Raw genomic sequence first — 11,853 nt, 5'->3', positions numbered from 1 at the left:
AAAGTTGCTTTCAAGAAAGGGATTTCTACTTTATCAAAAGCCTTTTCGGCATCCAGGGACAATAAAATGGAATCAATTTTTTTTTACAAAAATGAATAACGAGTGACTTTCTAATATTGTCTGAAATTGATCTGTTGGGTATAAAACCAGCTTGGTCCGGATGCACATAAATGGAGATTATTTTATTAAGTCTGGCTGCTAATACTGATGAAAAAAATTTAATTTAAGATTTAAGAGGGATATTGGGTGATAAGAAGCTGTGTTTAATTTGTCTTTACCAGATTTATGTAAAACAATAATCTTTGCCTCTCTCCACATTTGTGGAATACACCTGTTATGCATAACATTATTGCAAGTTTCAACTAAGGGTTGTATTAAAGAGGGCAAAAATTTCTTTAAAAACTCAATAGGTAGTCTGTCTCTACCCAGGGCTTTGTTATTTTTCGTGTTGGCAATGATTTGTTGAACCTCAAAAGCTGTAATCGGTTGGTCCATGAACTTAATATGTTCCTCTGACAGTTTGGCACCATAGTTGATATCTCTTAAATAATTACTAATTAAAGATTGATGTGGGTTAGATGAGGTATAGAGGTTTTGATAATATTGTACAAATTATTCAGTAATTTCTTTTGACTTGTTAATTATATTACTGCAGGGAGATTTGATAGAATGAATTAAATTAGATGTTTTTTTCTGTATTACTCTATGTTTCAGCAATCTGAGATATTTTGGAGTTTTAGTAAGAAATTTTTGTTTGACATATCTTAGTTGCTTTTGAATATGTGATGTTTCTAATAATTCTAATTTTTTCTGTTCCTCAACTAGTTTTCTCAATGTTTTTTTTACCTTCAAATTTAGAGTGCTTAGTTTCTAAGTCTTTAATTGTGCCTTGCAGCTCTGAAATCACTTTTTGTTTTTCTTTTTTATAAAATGAGGCTTGAGCTATGAGGTGTCCTTGAAGAACTGCTTTAAATGTGTCCCAAATTGTCTCCTGAGGGACTCCACAAACTTAAAGTACTCCACAATTTGTTTAGTAATATCTGCGCAGATGCTGTCCTTATTCAACAGAGAGGTATTCAAATTCCAAGAGGTGTATGAGAAATCTGGCTTGCCAACATTAAAGGTACAAGTGACCCATGAATGGTCTGAGACCTTATGAGATCCTATATTTACATCTATTAAATTGTTCAGCAATGAGTTAGAAAAAGGCAGATAATCAATGCGGGAATAAATATTGTGTGACGCAGAGTAAAAGGTATATTCTTTTATACCGAGGTTTTTTATCCTCCAAACATCAAATAAGTCATTCTGCTTAAATACATTGTCCAAATCAGAATTTGTTTGGGGTATATTAGTTTTTTTGTATGTTTTGTCCATCTTTGAATGCACAGTCATGTTCAAATCACCTCCAATAATAAGGTCTCCACTTCTAAAATCTGAAAGTTGTGTCAAAGTATCCTTTATGAAACCCATTTGATTACAATTAGGTGTATATAGAGATGTTATAGTGATAGGTGAGCCGTCTAGGTCTCCCCTCAGAAAAATATACTGACCTTTAGAATCTGTAGAAATTTGTTTACATTGAAATGGAACGTTCTTGGAGATCAAAATGGCTACTTCTAGAGCTTTTGAACAGCCCGGCGCCTGAAAGCTTTGTGTGAACCAGCTAGATTTAAGAACATAAGGTAGTGTTTTCTTGAGATGTGTCTCCTGTAAACACAAATGTTAACACATTCTTTAAACATTATGTTGGCAATTCTTTTAGATTTTATAGGGCTATTTAATCCTTTGCAATTCCATGTGGTTATTTTAAGAGCACTAGAGATTTTAATTAAGATATATATATACATATAAAAGATACAGTTCCGAAGGTACACTTAAATTCAACTGTGCAAAAGTTTCCAAATTTGAACCCTTTACGAATGGGTCCAGTCAAACAAAGCAAAAATTTAATGAACACACAATACAATCCCCTTAAACAGAGGATAAGTTTCAAACTTTAAAACAAGGTTGTATAAAGGGATGCCAGAAAAATGATCCCTACTTTGAAACCTTATAGTAACCAACTTGGGGGAAACTACTGAACTGTTGCTGAGAAACCATCTCTTCCTTTAGTTAATGTTTGAAGCATAAAACAAATTTAAAATGTATTAAAGATTTTAGGAACACCTGTAGGTACAAGTTTGCAAAGTCTTGAACTTTATAGCCAAGTATATTGTGGTCTAAACAACATTACCAAGTATATAAGCAATATTAAAATTATGTGCTCATGTTTGTTAACTAGTCCAAAATAGTGTACTGAAGCACATACACTCACATGACCTCACATTTGTCCAGTCTGATATTGCTGCATTGAAATGGAGCTAGAGAAGTTAGCATAAAGAGAAATATAAAAAACCAGTATTGTCACAGGTATCTAAGACTAAGGATGGGTTAATATGACTACCATTACATTATAAACTTTTTGCATGAGGTACGATGACTAAAATCCATGACTTTAAATACCATCAATTAATAATAGTAGGAATGAAAAAACCCCAATGTACATGCCAGTATTAATACATTTACACAACTGTACCTCAAAAGGGAGAAATAATAATAAGAAAGAAATTTATTCTTGTATTTTACAATCATTTTTGTGAGAAGAAAAACATGAACTCAATATGAATAAAATGTGATCAAGCTTGTAAGGACTTGTGCAGACTTTAGTCCATGTAGAAGTTTGCTATTTAGTGGTTCTTAACATCTAATGTACTTAAACAACAAATAAAATTAATATTGACATACAATTCCCTCATATAATCACTAACATACAAATTCATTCTGACAATCATGTTAAACAATGTGTAACAGCATTCATAAATTATAATCAAAAACTCACAACCACTCAACACAAACGTCCCTAATACATACACACCACACTAATAATTAATTTATAACTATATTACAAACACGTTTAAATTCATATTTGATCTAATCATTACTTAAAATGAATTAAATTTGGGATTATTATTTATATCTTAACCACTTATACTGTCACACACCATTCAATCTCCTAAACAATCTGACTCTCACTCATACCTTTATATAGAAGTAATATGTGATCAAACATTCATGCACACCCATACAACTAAAGTACCTCACCACACTAACAATCACACCAACGAACAGCCAAACAAGGCATTGAACTCTATGCGTCCAGGTTGAACTCCCCTACCCTAAGCAGAACATTAACAGGTTATTTAATATGAAGAAACAAACACTTTTCCGTCCCTCAAAACTTATTAATCAATAGGCAAAAACTATATGAGTCTTGACAGCGAAAATCTTCTTGCACACAGGTGTACTCTTAAGGGTCATTAGGTGCAGCCATTTCCATGAGAGTCTTTTCCTCCTCCTGAGTAACTTTCACATTCAGAGCTGCTAGCAGCGCTTTGCCAGTTAGACTGTCTGAAGCTTGGAAAACACAACCGTTTTTATATACAATTATTTCAGAGACGGGGTTCCAATGGAATTTAGTTTCATTTTCAAAGAGTTTGCTGGAAACCAAGTTTAACCAACGACATTTGGACAGGGTTTCTGGGGAAAATCAAGCAGCAATAACACACGCTTCCCATCAAAGGAAATCTCCTGTCGTCTTGCCTCCCTCATAATGGTGTCCTGTTGTGCTGATGAGATGAGCTGCACTAAGATATCACTGGGTTGCTCCCTGCATGCAGACGCCATAGATCCCACTCTGAAAGCATTTAAAACTGACATCGCTACGTCTCCATGGGTGGGAAAAGTTTTATTGAGCCAGTTTTTTACAAAAATAAAAGTCGAAGCACTTTCTTCTTCCCCTTCAGCAATCCCACAAATTTTAAAATGGCACAATCTCCATCTGGCTTCTATTTGATTTATACGTTCTGTTAGGCGTTGTACTGAGCTTTGAAGCACCTTCACCTCATCTTGTAAAGTGAATGCTAACTCCGTGGCATTTTCTGATGTTTCCTTGAGCTCCACTGTTAGAGCATCAAATTTTATATTAACTGGAGAGAGTAATTTAGACATTGAGGTGGTGAAAAAGTTGTAAAGATCCTCTCTCAAGTTTAAAAGATCCTGTTTTGTTGAGGGTGCCAAATCTGCCTCTGCAGCAGCGTTAGTATTAAGATTTGAGTCAAGATGGGGGGAACTGCTGCTGGGCGCCATATTGGCTTCGTTAGAGTTGTGGGGGCCCAAGGGATGAACTGTCTCTTTTGGTGAAAAAAAGAGTCTTACTGACTCTGATGATTTTGCTGCCAACTTGGAAGAAGATCTCAATTTTCTTATACTTTTTTCACCGTTCGTAAGTGATCGCTTCAATCTATAGCAGGTATTTAGGGGAGAATTGTTGGAGCCTCTCTAAAACGCGTCTGCCATAGTGAAGCGACACCCCGCCCTCCGGCACTTGTTTTTTTTGCCACTGTGTGATGGAGTGTTGGACTGGATGGGACATAGGTCTGATCCAACATGGCTTCTCTTATGTTCTTATGCTCTCTTATGTTTTTACAGTTGGATGCACAGTTTTCATGCAGGCATTAGTCTGGTCCAAACCTTTTTTGTGGGAATACAGGCCAAAATAAGAAGAAAAAAAGAATATTCTAAAGCATCTCCCATCCAGACAATATAGCAAACTCTCCCTCCCTCCCTTTCTTATAGCATATGAGGATTTTCTTGGGGAGTGCCATGGAAGAAGGTTCTGTGTCACTCTTGCATTTTCAAACATAGCGAATAGTTGTTATGTAAGTCTGAGACTTATTGGGCACAGGGCTTTTTTGGGTTGGGAATGCATAGGAACACAGTTCTGGCTGACTTGGTGTCATGATGTGACCTAATATGCAAGTGAGCCCCTGCTGTTTTTTTCTTACAAAAAACCCTATGCAAAACAATGGTGATGTTAGGGATGTGTGCTGATAAGTTCCTGCTGGACTTTTTCTACAAAAAAAGCCCTGATGGTACATATAAAAGGGTAAATAAGAAATCAGGCCAAGGCTGATGATGTTACAATAAAGAGAAAATATATTTTATTACTCATTTAAAATCCATTTGGTGAAATATGTAGGGAATATGGGGAATATTATCTTAACCTTATTTTTCATTATCAGACTTTGCCTTATTTTTTTAATCTCCTAGTGACTAGTGTGGCCCTTCTATTGTCTCCTTGCATATGGAAGAGTTCACAAGCAAGGGTTCACACACAGAAAATGTGCACTGGTAAACCAGATCATTCCTGAAGGATAGATAAAATGTCTCTATTAAAAAATATTCTATGTGAGCTAGCTAAGTTGTAATGAGATTTACAGATAGTTCCCCCCCTATATATCTTATTTAAATGTTCTACCTTCAGTAAAGAAGGAACAGAGAGTAAAAAAGAGTTTCTAACCCCACTACTTGTGGAGGGTGGTCCAATTAATTGAGATTTCTGACACTGATTCATTACATGGCCTTGGGCAAGTCACAACTTTTAAAATTCAGTTAGAGGGGGCGGAGCGTTGCAGGAAAATGGCGGACACAAAATAAGAGAGCTCCGATAGCCTCCTTCCCCAATTAACTCACGTACTATATATCGCAAACTCTGATGTCATCCAAGATGAAGGGGGAAGAGTCTTGACAAAAAAAGAAACAGACTTCAACCAAAAAAGCTCCTGTTCCACCCTACTTTTCGACAGAGAGTTTGACAAAGGTTGGTGGCCTGAATTCGTGCTCCCCGATCACCTTCAAAATGGCACCCAGCCCTGTTACTTCTCAGTCCAATCAGTCCAATACTCCAGCTACTCCTACTCATGATGAGAATGGCCCAATTAGCTGCAAAGACCTCGATTTTTTGCGCCTGGACATCCATAAATATTTTAATGACTCCATTGCAGAGCATATTAGGCCCATAAAAGAGCAGGTGAAACAGATATCTGAAGACCTTGCCACTACCACTAAAATAGTAGAAAGTTCAGCAGAATTGGGGCTGGCCCTTAAAGGGGATCTCTCCAACATTAAAGGAAATGAAAATAAAATACAAGACAGACTATTAATTTTGGAAAACAAATGGAGGGCGTTAAACTTAAAGTTTCATGATTTTGAAGAGGGGGCAGAAGATAAAAGTGATTTATTATTATTTATTGCAGATTGGCTTCAAACAAAGCTGTCGTTACAAGGCAATATGGTGACCAACATAGTTAGAGTGCAAAGACTGGGCCTTAGGACTTTGTCGTGTCGCAATTTCTCAAGGGATATTTTAGTACAATTCTCCAATTCCAGAATAAAAGACATGATTCTACAAAAAGCAAGACAAGGAGATGATCTGACACATAATGGTAAACGGATTTTAATCTTGCTAGATCTATCTCCTGAAACGCTAGAAAAAAGAAAGAATTTGAAGATTATAACAAGCAAACTGCATGCAAGTAATCTGAGGTTCAGATGGAGCCCGGCCTCTGACATTTTGCTCTACAAAAATGGCGTCCTGTATAAAGCCCATGATACGCAAACGGGAATAGAGTTAATGGACGCTCTCACCTTAAAGCTCACGCTGGAAGAGGAGGAAGAACTGCAGAAGCTGTTTCCAGCGTCGGATGACCAAACCCCTGCTGAAGAAGAAGCCTCATAGAAAATTAATAGTTTAATTAAGAACAGTTTATATGCTAATGTTACCTGAAGTATGGCCATTTATTGTGTCAGTGATATAAAATTTCCAAGTGTTGTATTTCATTGTTTAATAGCTAGTAATTGATCTTAATATCAAGGGGGGGGGGGAGAGTTGAAGGTACACTATAGTCTTTATTTTTAGGAACTCTAAGGCTCCCGTCTCTCCTTTAAGATTCTGATCTCAAGTAGACGTAAGTGTTGCTAGACATTGAGAGAGAATGAATAGTAATCTGTATCTGGTATCAAAATTAATTATATTTTATATTATTTTATGATGATTTTTTTATTTACTGAGTCACTATAGCACACTAAATGAAAGGAGGATAAATATACTATTTATAGGCTTATAGGTCTAAATGAAGTTAATAACAAGACTAATGTACACATCAATTAATTTCTCTGTTGATATTTAATTTCAGAATATATTTTCTAAGGTATAACATCAAATCATACTTTATTTAACTTCATAAAATATAGGTGATTTGCTAGACCGTTTAAAATAGAGTTGCCTTTTTTTGTAATTGCCAAATCAAGTTTATTATTTTATGACTGTTATAGGCTTTTGATCAAGAAAATCTTAATGATATTTGAATGGCTAAAGAATCACTGAATTTCACTAACTGAGATTCTTAAGTTTATAGAAGAAAGTAGAGAAGGATGGTTGATATTTCTTACACTTTTTGTTCTGACTAGAGGAGAGACAGCAGTTATTTAATTCTAAAAAAGTTCCTTTGTTGTTCTTGCTAGCACAATATATGAGATCGCTGAAGAGCTGTGGTATAATAACCTTTATAGACTTAAACGTTTTTTTTACAGTTTTAGATAAGACATCAGAACTAAAGGTTGGAAATAATTTGTGAAGTTATTGTAAACGTTATGAGTAATAGTTTTATAATGTATTGATCATCAATATGCTTAAGTATAAGATGGAGTTTGTAACTAATCAGCTATAATGGGGAAGGAGGAGGGTTAAGAGTTTATTTTCATTGGTTGTAATATTCGCCCTCTCAGGAGGAGTGTAGAAGTTTCTGTAAAGGGAAGCCTAAAGGTATTTTCCCTAGCTTCCTTGTAATAAGGAAGCCTTGAAACTGTACCCGAGTTAGGATATTAAGCAAGTTTGCTTAGCTAAAGTTTACTTTTATATAGAGTTATTTTGGAAAAGTAAATTTTGTTTTGTTTTTGTTCTTTTTTTTCTGTCTTCTTGAGTGTTTGAGTGTCTGTTTAGTTTATAACTTTTAATTTAACTCAGCCTAATCTTGATTCTCAAACAAAACCTACTAAAATTTAATACCTGACCTTACAATGTCTAAAGATTTAAAAATTCTTACTTGGAACTGCAGGGGTTTTAAAAACCCTATTAAACGTGCATAAATTTCCAATTTTTTAGCAAAAGAGCGTCCACATGTGGTTTGTCTTCAAGAAACCCATGTTAAAAAGCAAACCTTCCTTTTTATGTTCCAAATGGTTTAATCAGGTCTTCCAAGCCACTGGTTCTTCTAAGGCAAGAGGAGTGGCAATCCTGATTTCTAAAACTACATATTTTATTTCTCAAGACATAAAATCGGATCCTAGAGGAAGGTTTGTTTTTGTTAAGGGCGTTTTAAATGGCAATCCACTAACAATTGCTTCCATCTATACCCCAAACAGTGGCCAACTGCAATTCCTGGAGGAAACTTTTTCTGACTTGATGGGATTCAGGCAAGGGGAGATCATCATAGGTGACGACCTCAACTACATAGTTGATCCTGTTTTCGACAAGTTAAATCGTAAAGAGGCTAAACCCAACACTTCCAAAAAGACAGGTTTACATGATCCTTTATGATCCTTTAACTTGGTAGACATCTGGAGGACGTTAAATCGGGGTGCACGGGATTATACTTATTTTTCACATGTACATAATTCCTACTCCAGAATTGTTTATATTTTAACCTCCCCAACTCTTTTAAAATATGTTCACAGTGTCAACATTGGCTCCAGAAGAATCTCTGACCACTCATGGGTGACCAGGGAATTGGCAATTCAAGATCCAGATAACAAATGCCCAACCTGGTCTTTAAATAAGTTACTTTTATCAAAAGATAGTGTTTGAGAAGACATAAATAAGTAGATACAGGATTATTTTCTACATAATAGTGACTGTGGTGTATCTCAGCATATAGTCTGGGATGCATTTAAAGCAGTGCTCAGAGGAAATCTAATTTCAATAGCTGCAGCATGTCATAAAAACAGATGCAAAGCAGTAATGGAGCAAAAACCTAAAATTGCTGAGTTAGAGAAAAGGCATATGGAATATGGGGGGGGGGGACTTAAAAAAGCTTTCAATTGAGAGAAACAAGCTAGAACTGATCGAAACTTTGGATATACAAAAAAAGTTATTATATCTGAAACAGAAGTATGTCACTAAGACTACGAAATCACTTAGGCTTTTAAAATTTAGACTGCAACAAAAAAGTGCAAATTCCCTTATTCACTCCATACGCTCATCCCAAGGCACTATACATATTACACCACAGGAAATCACTAAAGTATTTCAGGAGTACTACTCCTCTTTATATAAATCTTCCATAGAAAGTGACTTGGACTTTAAGGAGTATTTAAGGAATGCTAAATTTTACAGAAAGCTGTCTAAAGAAGATACTGAGTGTATGGACAGACCTATTTTGGAATCGGAAATCTTAGAGGCACTATCTTCAATTAAAAAAAAAACAAGGCAATGGGGAAAGATGGTTTCCCCATTGAGTTCTATAAAAAATTCAGATCTAGTGTGTTGAATCCTCTCACAAAAACTTGTAATTTGGCAATGGAAACAGGTGTTCTTCCTGATTCATGGTAAGACTCTAAAATGATCATAATATACAAGGAAGGCAAGGACGAACAAAATCCCAAATCATATAGACCGATTTCATTTTTGAATCATGATTTCAAAATATTTTCAACAGTTCTGGCCCGTAGATTAAATAAAATTATTAGTTCTTATGTACACACTGATCAGGCAGGATTCATACCTGGTCGTACTATATCTGACAACATTAAGAGAACCCTTAATTTAATTCATTATGGCAAAACATCTCAGGTAATATCTTTAATTCTTTCTTTAGACACAGAGAAAGCATTTGACATGTTAGAAATCAATTACCTAAAAGCTGTTTTGAATTATATGGGATTTGGCCTGAACTTCTTGAATTCCATAGCAGCCATATACAAAGCCCCCAAAACACAAATAAACATTAATAATTATAGATCAGATGAGATATATTTATCAAGGGTACTTGTCATGGTTGTCCCCTTTCTCCAATTTTATTTGCTATTTCATTAGAACCTTTGGCACATTTAGTACATTCGGACGCAGGAACTGAAGGCATAATGGTTCATGGTAGTTCTCATAAAATCAGCCTCTTTGCGGATGACACTGTTTTTTATTTGAGTAATCCCCTACAATCACTAGCCAAACTAATGAATGTTATAACATCATTTAGGAAATACTCAGGCTTCACAATAAACATGTCCAAATCGGAAATTTTTCCGATAAACGTCCCTCCAGATGTCTACCAACAAATCATGCACTCCTTTCCCTTCAAATGGGTCACTAAAACATGGCGACATTTAGGTGTTCACATCCCGTTAGCACTATCTAAGTTATTTGAAGCAAATTTTAAACAACTTTCTAACAACAAAAACTAATCTAACTATATGGTCTAAACTCCAGCTCAATTTGTTGGAAAAAATAGACTTCTTAAAAACTTTCATTTTACCTAAATTTCTTTTTTTATTTCAAAACCTTCCTATACCTATTCCACGAAATGATATGAAGGCTTGGCAAAAATGTATGTCATTATTTTTATGGCATAATAAAAAACCAAGGATTTCATATCATTTACTTTCTAAGCCAATAGCTAGGGGTGGGTTGGGTGCACCAATTTTAGACAAATATTATGTAGTGGCCCAACTTCGAAATATTTTGTTCTATGCCAGAAAGGATTGCCAGATACCCTGGATCCAAATTGAATCAGCAAGCATTCATCCTGTATGTCTTAATGAATTCTTATGGAACAATGAGATAGATAGAAAAAAAGTATTGCTGAATAATCCATTTTTACATTGTACTTTAGAGATCTGGGATAAGTACAGAACCTTTGTGGTCCAGCCCTCCTCTCCAGTAATGGCATTTCTAGGTCAGCCCTGGTTTCCTCCAGGAATTCTCACGGGAAGTTTTAGAATCTGGAGACAGCAAAAAATTCTGAGGATTTCAGATGTTAGTTTAAAAGGGCAATTGCTTACTTGTAGCCAACTGGAATCCAAATTTAAAATTAATATTCCTTGGTATGAATACCATCAACTTCATGATGTACTAAATAAAGTGCTCCCAGTTATGAAAACAATAAAACAACTAAATGCATTTGAAAAATTATTACATAAAGAAAACACAAATATGAGAGGTGTAATTTCAAAATTATATACTTTATTAAACCAGAAAAATTGGTCACAGATTTCATCACAACAAAATGCTTGGAGCAAAGATTGCTCTATTAAAATGTCAGAAGAACAGTGGACTACAATTTGGACTTCGCCACTTTTTAGATCTAGGTGTATGAATTTTAAATTACAGCAATACAAATTATTTTCTCGTTGGTATCTAACTCCTCTTTCTTTAAGTCATGCGCAGCAGAGTTCTAATTCCCTTTGCTGGAAAGGATGTGGTGAAACAGGAACCTTTATTCATTGTTGGTGGTCCTGCCAAAAAATTCAAACTTTTTGGAATACCTTAATAAATAAAATTGAAACCATTGTTAAGGAAACCATTCCTCGCACCCCAGAATCTATTTTGCTCAATTATTAGCCGAACAGTAATTTTTCTCAACTAAAAATGGAACTTATCTCACTGCTGATTTTGGCAGGTAAAATTCTTTTGGCAAAATTTTGGAAAGTTGCAAAAATCCCATCAATAACCCTGTGGTTCCAAAAGGTTTGGGATATTGTAGTACAGGATAAAATCGCCTCCCAACTAATCCTTAGCGACAATCCTAAAGTAGGGGAAAAATTTGTAGAGAAATGGTATGTGTTTCTTGACTTCGTAAATGCCAATTCGACAAAGAAGAGCAAGATGCCAAAAAAAATACCTGAATTTCATCTTATATTAATATATACCCGTGAGTATTTATAAATGGCTTCAAGATTGGGCTGAATGAATTGGAGTAT

Source organism: Heteronotia binoei, chromosome 21, assembly GCF_032191835.1.
Source record: "Heteronotia binoei isolate CCM8104 ecotype False Entrance Well chromosome 21, APGP_CSIRO_Hbin_v1, whole genome shotgun sequence".
Classification (NCBI taxonomy): domain Eukaryota; kingdom Metazoa; phylum Chordata; class Lepidosauria; order Squamata; family Gekkonidae; genus Heteronotia; species Heteronotia binoei.
The sequence above is the reverse complement of the archived record's forward strand: the minus strand, read 5'-3'. Positions refer to the sequence as shown.